The sequence below is a fragment of the Nansenia antarctica genome (assembly GCF_963989245.1).
Source record: "Nansenia antarctica genome assembly, chromosome: 6".
Classification (NCBI taxonomy): domain Eukaryota; kingdom Metazoa; phylum Chordata; class Actinopteri; order Argentiniformes; family Microstomatidae; genus Nansenia; species Nansenia antarctica.
The window spans coordinates 61,675,221-61,683,290 of NC_137676.1; positions in this window are offsets into that span (position 1 = coordinate 61,675,221).

Sequence of the window (8,070 nt, forward strand, 5' to 3'; positions counted from 1 at the left end):
CTGATAGTTCGTTTTCAGCTTTCAGGACTTTGATGACAGAGCCTTTTCCAAACCCCGATTGCATCCCGATATGGCATGGGCTGATGAAAGGTTCTGAATGCTTGGCCAGTGTCGACTTGATGTCCACTATTGCCCTTTCCTTGCGGGGGGATTCCATGATGAGTGGTACATCCAGTCCTGCCTGAAGGTGATGGTGAAGGAGGAGGACAAACACGTCTGTGTCGTCAGAAACCACAGAGATCTGATGGGCTTCTCCAGCACACATCAGGACTTGTTGGACAACGATGGTGTCAGCTTCTTCCTGCTGATCTTCTTGATCATAGTGGTTCCTTCTTTCTTCCATCTTGATCTCGATGGGGCATGGGTCCTCCCCTGTCACCACCAACTTGTGTTTGTTGGTGCTCCGTGGATGGAAAAGCCTGTCTTGGGTCAGTTTCTCATATAATAACAGGTTCATCTGTTTCTTGTTGTGAATGGATGACAACCTTCTGGGCCGGTAGCTTTGTTGATAGGAGGAGATTATGTTTCTTGTTGACCCCTGTCTCTCTGATATCTCTGGTGACAGACTTGATACTGTAATCACGACAATAACAACAACAAACGCATGCACCAAACGCCTGCTGGATAAACTCCAGGGAAACATCAAATGGGCACGAATGGAGATTAAACCCAGTAAGTCCCGCAGTATCTCCATTGTCAAAGGCAAGCTTGCCAATGAGAGGTTCCACGTCAACAACGAGCCAATACCAACAGTTCTGGAGAAGCCTATCAAAAGCCTTGGCCGCTGGTATAGCGCAGAACTCAAAGACTCGAAGCAGGTGGAACAACTCAAGCAGGATATAATCAGTGGCCTCAAGCAGATCAACAACACTGCTCTCCCTGGGAAGCTGAAGCTGTGGTGCTTTCAGTTTGGACTGCTGCCCCGTCTCATGTGGCCAATTTCCATCTACGAGGTCACACTATCCCATGCCAACCGGCTGGAGAGACTGGTGAATGCACAAGTGAGGAAGTGGCTTGGACTGCCGAGAGGCCTTAGCAGCATAGGCCTGTATGGCAACGGAGCCCTCTCCCTACCAATCTCAAGCCTGGTGGAGGAGTACAAATGTGCCAAATCAAGGCTGGAAATGTCTCTCACAGAATCCCGGGATCCATTCGTCAGAGGTGCAGCTCCAATCCTAGCAACGGGGAGGAAATGGAAGCCATCTGCAGCAGTTGCGGTGGCAAAGACCGCCCTCAGACACCGGGATATAGTGGGGCATGTCCAACATGTCAGAGGGGGCCTTGGCTTAGAAACAACAACACCCACATGGCAAAAGGCTACTCCAACAGAACGGCGGAAGATGGTGGTTGAGGAGGTGCGCCACCAGGAGGAAGCAGCCAGGTGCGCCAAGGCAGTCTCCCAAGCCCAGCAAGGCCGCTGGATGAAGTGGGAGAGCGTGGAGAGGAGGAAAATCATGTGGAACGAGCTGTGGAGCATGGAGTCTAATGGCTAAGTTTCATCATCAGAGCCACATATGATGTCCTGCCCTCTCCTACCAACCTACATCTCTGGTATGGAGAGGACCCAGCCTGTCTCCAGTGTGCAGCCCCAGCAACCCTCAAACACATCTTGGTGGGTTGCAAGACCAGTCTAACTCAAGGAAGATACACCTGGCGCCACAACCAAGTGCTAAAGTGCTTGGCTGCCGAACTTGAGCACAAGAGGGTAACCACCAACGCCATGCCTCTAAATGCCCAGACTACCTTTCCACAGAAAACAACCTTCATCCGGGAAGGGGAGAAACAGCGGACCAAGCCATCACCTCCAGACTCAGGCCCACTGAACGCAGCCCGGGATTGGGAAATGCGGGTAGACCTCAGCCAGAGGCTCACCTTCCCACCCGAAATTGCAGTGACCAACCTGCGCCCAGACCTAGTCCTCTGGTCCAAGTCCTGCCGGCGTGTCTTCATCGTAGAACTGACGGTCCCATGGGAGGAGGCCATCGATGAGGCATTCGAACGGAAGAGGCTGCGGTATGCCAACTTAGCAGTCGAAGCAGAGGGGCGGGGCTGGAACGTGAAGGTGTGGCCAGTGGAGGTGGGCTGCAGAGGCTTTGTAGCCAGCTCCACCACAAGGCTCCTGAGGGCAGTAGGGATCAGAGGACAGGCCCAACGGAAGGCAATCAGAGAACTGTCCACTGCAGCAGAACGGAGCAGTCACTGGCTGTGGCTGAAACGTAGGGACCCAACATGGGCTCCCAAATGACCACGTGGTGCCACCGTGCGACACACACCCAGGCCTGATCAGCCTGTGGTGGGCCAACCTCGGCAGAGGGTGTCTTGTGATAACTGGCCGAAACACCCAATGAGGTCGGGGACCACAACTGAAGATGTGTCGTACTGGTGGCACCACGTGATCATTGCAAAATTCCACTTCACCCAAGAGGACATCTCCAACTCCACTCAATTGTTGTGCTGAATATTTAGGGATTTTAACAGCCAGTCCTATTAAGAATCCTGATGTCTGGTGTCAAAACCAGTGACCGCTGCGAAAGGGCAGCTGACAACCTGGGAAAGACCTGGTGACGGCCTGAAGAGACAGCTGACAGGAGGGAACAGACCCCAACGGGGCTGGCATGGGTTAGCTACCCGTGTTGGCAGGAGCCTTTCACTACACAGTGACTTGGTTCCACCCAACTATGGCTACGAAAAATTCAAAAGGAAAAACACCCCTAGAGTCTGCAAGAGCGGGGGCGGAAGATGACTCATCGGCGGATCACACGGTAACAGACCCTGGAACGGAAATGACAACGAATCAAATGATCAGCACGGTAGTTGACGGAGTAACAACACTGGCAGGACACAAGCTACAAAGCTGCATCTGTGGCTGGAAAAAGATAACATCAGAGAAGGGTCTCAAGATCCACCAGGGCAGGAAAAAGTGCCTAAGAGAGCTTAGCGAGGTGCCTCGCATTGACCACTACTTCCTCAGAGGTAGGGCAAATCAGTCGAGTGAAGCCCAGTGGCACGATATTCACCACAGTCCACAGGGTATCAGAACCCCAGACGAAGCTCAACCAAGCACAGATCCATCAACGGACATGAGTCCAGAGCCTATCCAGCCACAGACAGCAGTGGAGAGGAAGATGAATGGACGAAAGCCTCAAATCTTGTGGCCTAAAGCCTGCCAGAAAAAGGAGTGGGAAAACACAGACACAGACCTTGTCCATCTTCTAGAAGGTCTGAAAGGAGGCGTGGAAAGAAAACTGGACAAGATTGGAGAGATAATTTACAGCTATGGAGCAGAGAGATTTGGGGTGAAAAGTAAGAACCATGGGACACAGAAGGAACCATCAGCCCATCTCAAGTCCAGGAGACAACAAGAGATTGAAAGACTTGTGAAAGAAAGAAGGTGCCTGAGAAAACAGTGGAAGAAGGCCACAGAAGTGGAAAGGAAAGGACTTGAGGCACTACAGGCCGACATCAAGCGGCGTCTTGCAACACTGCGAAGAGCAGAATGCTTGAGAAAGCAACACAAGAAGAAAGAGCGAACGAGGACTGCCTTCTACAGAGATCCCTACAAGTTCGTCAAAGACCTCTTTGTCAAGGAGAAAACAGGGACCCTCAAAGTACCCATAAGGGAACTAGAGGAGCACCTGAGGAAGACCTACTCTGACAACCAGAGGCATGTGCCAGCCAGCATTCCGGATGACATGCCACCAATCCAACCACCTGAGCACCAGATGGAAACAAGGCCCCCTACATGGAGCGAAGTTGAGAGCACAGTAAAACGGGCAAGAACAGCCTCAGCCCCTGGGCCCAACGGCCATAGTACCTGTCGAAGATGAGGTAGACGTCACTGTCTGACAGGTATGAAGTCAGTCTTGTCTTTTCTTAGGGAAAGATTTCAACCACTATGCCTTGTGGCTCTGTTCAGAGGCTCTAAAGCGAGTGGCACTCCAAAACGAGCTGTAGGGGTAGGAAAGGGAATCGGGATCGGGCCCAAGTCCGTCACCAGAGATGTCAGAGAGACAGGGGTCAACAAGAAACATTATACAGGGTCATCCCTATGTTCCCATAACCCAATGGTCCCACAGCCCAATGGTCCCACATTTCTAATATTTCATAGGTGGGCTAGGGATAGGGTTAGGGTCAGTGTTAGGGTCAGTGTTAGGGTTAGGATTAGGGCTAGGGCTAGGGCTAGGGTTAGTTAGATTACTTAGAAATGTGGGAACATTGGCCGTGGGACCATTGGGCTGTGGGACCATCGGGCTGTGGGAACATAGACACACTCCCCATTATACAACGGATAGATCCGGTCCATTGTCGCTATTGGTCAGTTTGCGTTCTAGCCGTGCTGATATCCATGATATACGCACGGCTAAATGGAATGTTGACACATGTTTTCATATTACTCCGCGTTTGTATATATTACCGTTATCGAAGTAACATTCTTACTGTTGCTTAGCAACCAATAAACAACTGTTCAGAGGATTAATACACTTAAAACATAGTTCCATTCAAATACATTAATTAAAAGTTTGTCTTGTCTTTCTTTTGTGAAATATTGATAGATAAACGTGGTAACCGTTGTATAAAAGCGTTATGGAACTCGAAGCTTCTCGTTCCATAAAGCGTAATCATCTCCTCTTATCAACAAAGCTACCGGCCCAGAAGGTTGTCTCGTCATCCATTTACAACAAGAAACAGCTGAACCTATTATTATTATATACACAGTCACCAGCATGAAGTCCTCAATCTGCGCCTTGGACCGCATTCCCTCCTCCCTAGTCAAGGCCTGTCTCCCCACACTCACCCCACTCATCACAAACATAATTAACTTCTCCCTGTCCACCAGCATTGTCCCCCCTGCCCTCAAGTTCGCTGCTATTACACCCATACTTAAAAAACCCGGTCTCGCCCCTGACACCCCCAACAACTACCGACCCATTTCCAATCTCACCTTCCTGTCCAAAATCCTTGAGAAAGTTGTTGCTGCCCAACTCAAATCCCACCTCGACTGCAATAACCTGTATGAACCATTCCAATCTGGCTTCCATTCCAAACACAGCACTGAAACAGCACTACTAAAAATCACCAATGACATACTCCTTTCTGCCACCTCACCATCCTCATCCTCCTCGACCTCAGCGCCACCTTTGACACCATCAACCATTCCATCCTCCTCGCCCGTCTCCAACACATTGGCATAACCGGCACCGCCCTCTCCTGATTCAAGTCCTATCTCTCAGACAGATATCAATACATCTCAATAAATAACAGTAAATCCTCCACTGCTCCAGTCACCCACGGTGTCCCCCAGGGTTCAGTGCTAGGCCCCCTCCTCTTCATCCTGTACATCCTTCCCCTTGGACAGGGCCTCCGCTTCCACTGCTATGCTGATGACACCCAACTCTACCTCTCCTCCAAAACCATCTCCCCTAACACCCACTCCATTCTCACTACCTGCCTCAACGACATAAAATCATGGATACAATAACATTTTCTGAAACTCAACTGCAATAAATCGGAAATCCTCATCATCGGCCCAAAGTCCCTCACCCGTTCCACCCAGACATTCTCACTCAACATCGATGGCTTCACCGTAACCCCCCCCAACCACGTCCGCAACCTCATCTTTGACCCCAAGCATCATCTTTGACCCCACCCTCTCGTTCCTTCCCCATGCCAACCAGGTCACTAAATCAGCTTTTTTCCCACATTGCCTGCACCCGACCCTCCCTGTCCTTTTCCGCTGCTGCAACTCTCATCCACGACCTTCATGACTTCCCGACTCGACTACTGCAACAGCATCCCCTACGGTTTAACAACAATAACATCCTAAACAAATTCCAATACGTCCAGAACTCTGCTGCCCGTCTGCTCACCTCCACTTGCTGCTGTGACCACATCACCCCTGTCCTCCAAAACCTACACTGGCTCCCGGTAAAATACAGGATCCAATTCAAAATCCTACTCACCACTTACAAAGCCATCAACAATCTGGCCGCTTCCTACCTTGCCGACCTCGTGCCCCTCCACACCCCCTCCCGTTGCCTCAGGTCTGATGACCAAACCACCCTCAAGACCACCAGGACCAAGCTCCAGACCTGGGGTGATAGGGCCTTTTCAGCCACAGCCCCGTCCCTCTAGAACGCACTACCTCAATTAGGCCCCTATACTTCTATTTACCTTTTGTTTCTTTTTATTATTACTACTCAATCTTTTCAGTTTGTAAAGCGTCTTTGAGTGTCTAGAAAAGCTCTATATAAGTCTAATGTACACTACCGTTCAAAAGTTTGGGGTCACAGTTTTTTTCAATGAAGATAACATTAAATTAATCAGAAATACACTCTATACATTGTTAATGTGGAAAATGACTATTCTAGCTGCAAACATCTGGTTTTTAATGGAATATCTACATAGGTGTGTAGAGGCCCATTTCCAGCAATCGTCACTCCAGCATTGTGTTTGCTAATCGCGTTAAAAGCTAATGGATGATTAGAAAAACCTTGAAAACCCTTGTGCAATTACGTTAGCACAGCTGAAAACAGTTTTGCTGGTTAAAGCTATACAAATGGCCTTCCTTTGAGCTAGTTGAGTATCTGGAGCAGCGGTTGGGAACCTATGGCTCTTCCGGTGACGGCATATGGCTCCCAGACAATTGGGTTGAAAAGTTAAAAAAATAAATAATAAAAAGTTGGAAAACAAAAATCTGTTTGGAACTGATTTTAAAATACTTGTGATATTGCGTAATAATACTGTGTCATTTTAAAGTAAACAGAAATTAGTTTTGAAGTTAAATTTCACGGGACTCTTCACGGGACCCATGACCCGTGACCCGTGGGTCGGGTCGGGAACCAATGTCTCGCGAGAGTGTCAGAGGTCGTTGTAAAGGTGAATAAATAAAAAACAATTTGATCAGATAGTGAACTAGCTTATACGCTTCAACCCTTGTAACGAGAAAGATGGCAAAAAGAAAAAAAGACGATGATTACCGTGCATTCCAGGCTGCGTGGACAGAGGAATTTGCATTTGTGGAGATCGCAGGATCTGCGGTATGTCTAATATGCAATGATAAAATTGCATCGATGAAACGGTCAAATATAAAGCGGCACTTCGATACGCATCATGCTTCATTTGCATCGAAATATCCAGCGGGGGACAGCAGGAAAAAGGCATGCGAGAAGCTACAGCGGAAAGTGCAGACGAGTCAACAGCAACTGCGTGGGTGGACCAAGCAAGGTGACGGGAATTCCGCTAGCTTTGCGGGTGCTTTGGCAATAGTCAGGAATGGAAAGCCATTCACAGATGGCGAGTATGCCAAAACATTCATGCTTGATGTGGCCAATGAACTGTTTGATGACTTCCCAAATAAAGACAAGATAATCAAACGAATAAAACACATGCAGCAAGAACTGTTCACGATCGTAGCATCATGATGGCAAATCAAGTTGAGGAAACACAAATTAAGGACATAAACGCCGGGACATACTTTTCTCTCGCGTTAGATGAGTCAACAGATGTTAGCCATCTATCTCAGTTCAGTATATTTGCCAGGTATGCTGCAGGTGACACACTGCGTGAGGAAAGCTTGGCTGTTTTGCCAATGAAAGGGACAACCAGAGGAGAGGATTTATTCACGTCTTTCATGGAGTTTGCTAAAGAAAAAAAACTGTTGTTGCCCGAGCTTTAAATGATCGCCAGTTTAAAGCTCTGTTAGAAGAAGTTGGGAATCATTATCCCAGTCTGCTTTTACACAGCAACGTGCGTTGGTTGTCAAGGGGAAAGGTGCTCAGCCGTTTTGCAGCTTGCCTGAGTGAAATCCGGACTTTTCTTCAAATGAAAGGCGTCAAGCATCCTGAGCTAGACAACACTGACTGGCTCCTGCAGTTTCACTATCTCGTGGACATAACAGGCCATCTGAACCAGCTCAATGTGAAAATGCAAGGTATTGGAAATACAATCTCATCCCTTCAACAAGCAGTGTTTGCATTTGAAAGCAAGCTGGAAGTCTTTCTCAGGGACATTGAAACAGGTCGTCTTCTGCACTTTGTAACACTGCAACAATTTAGAGATGCATGCTTAGCA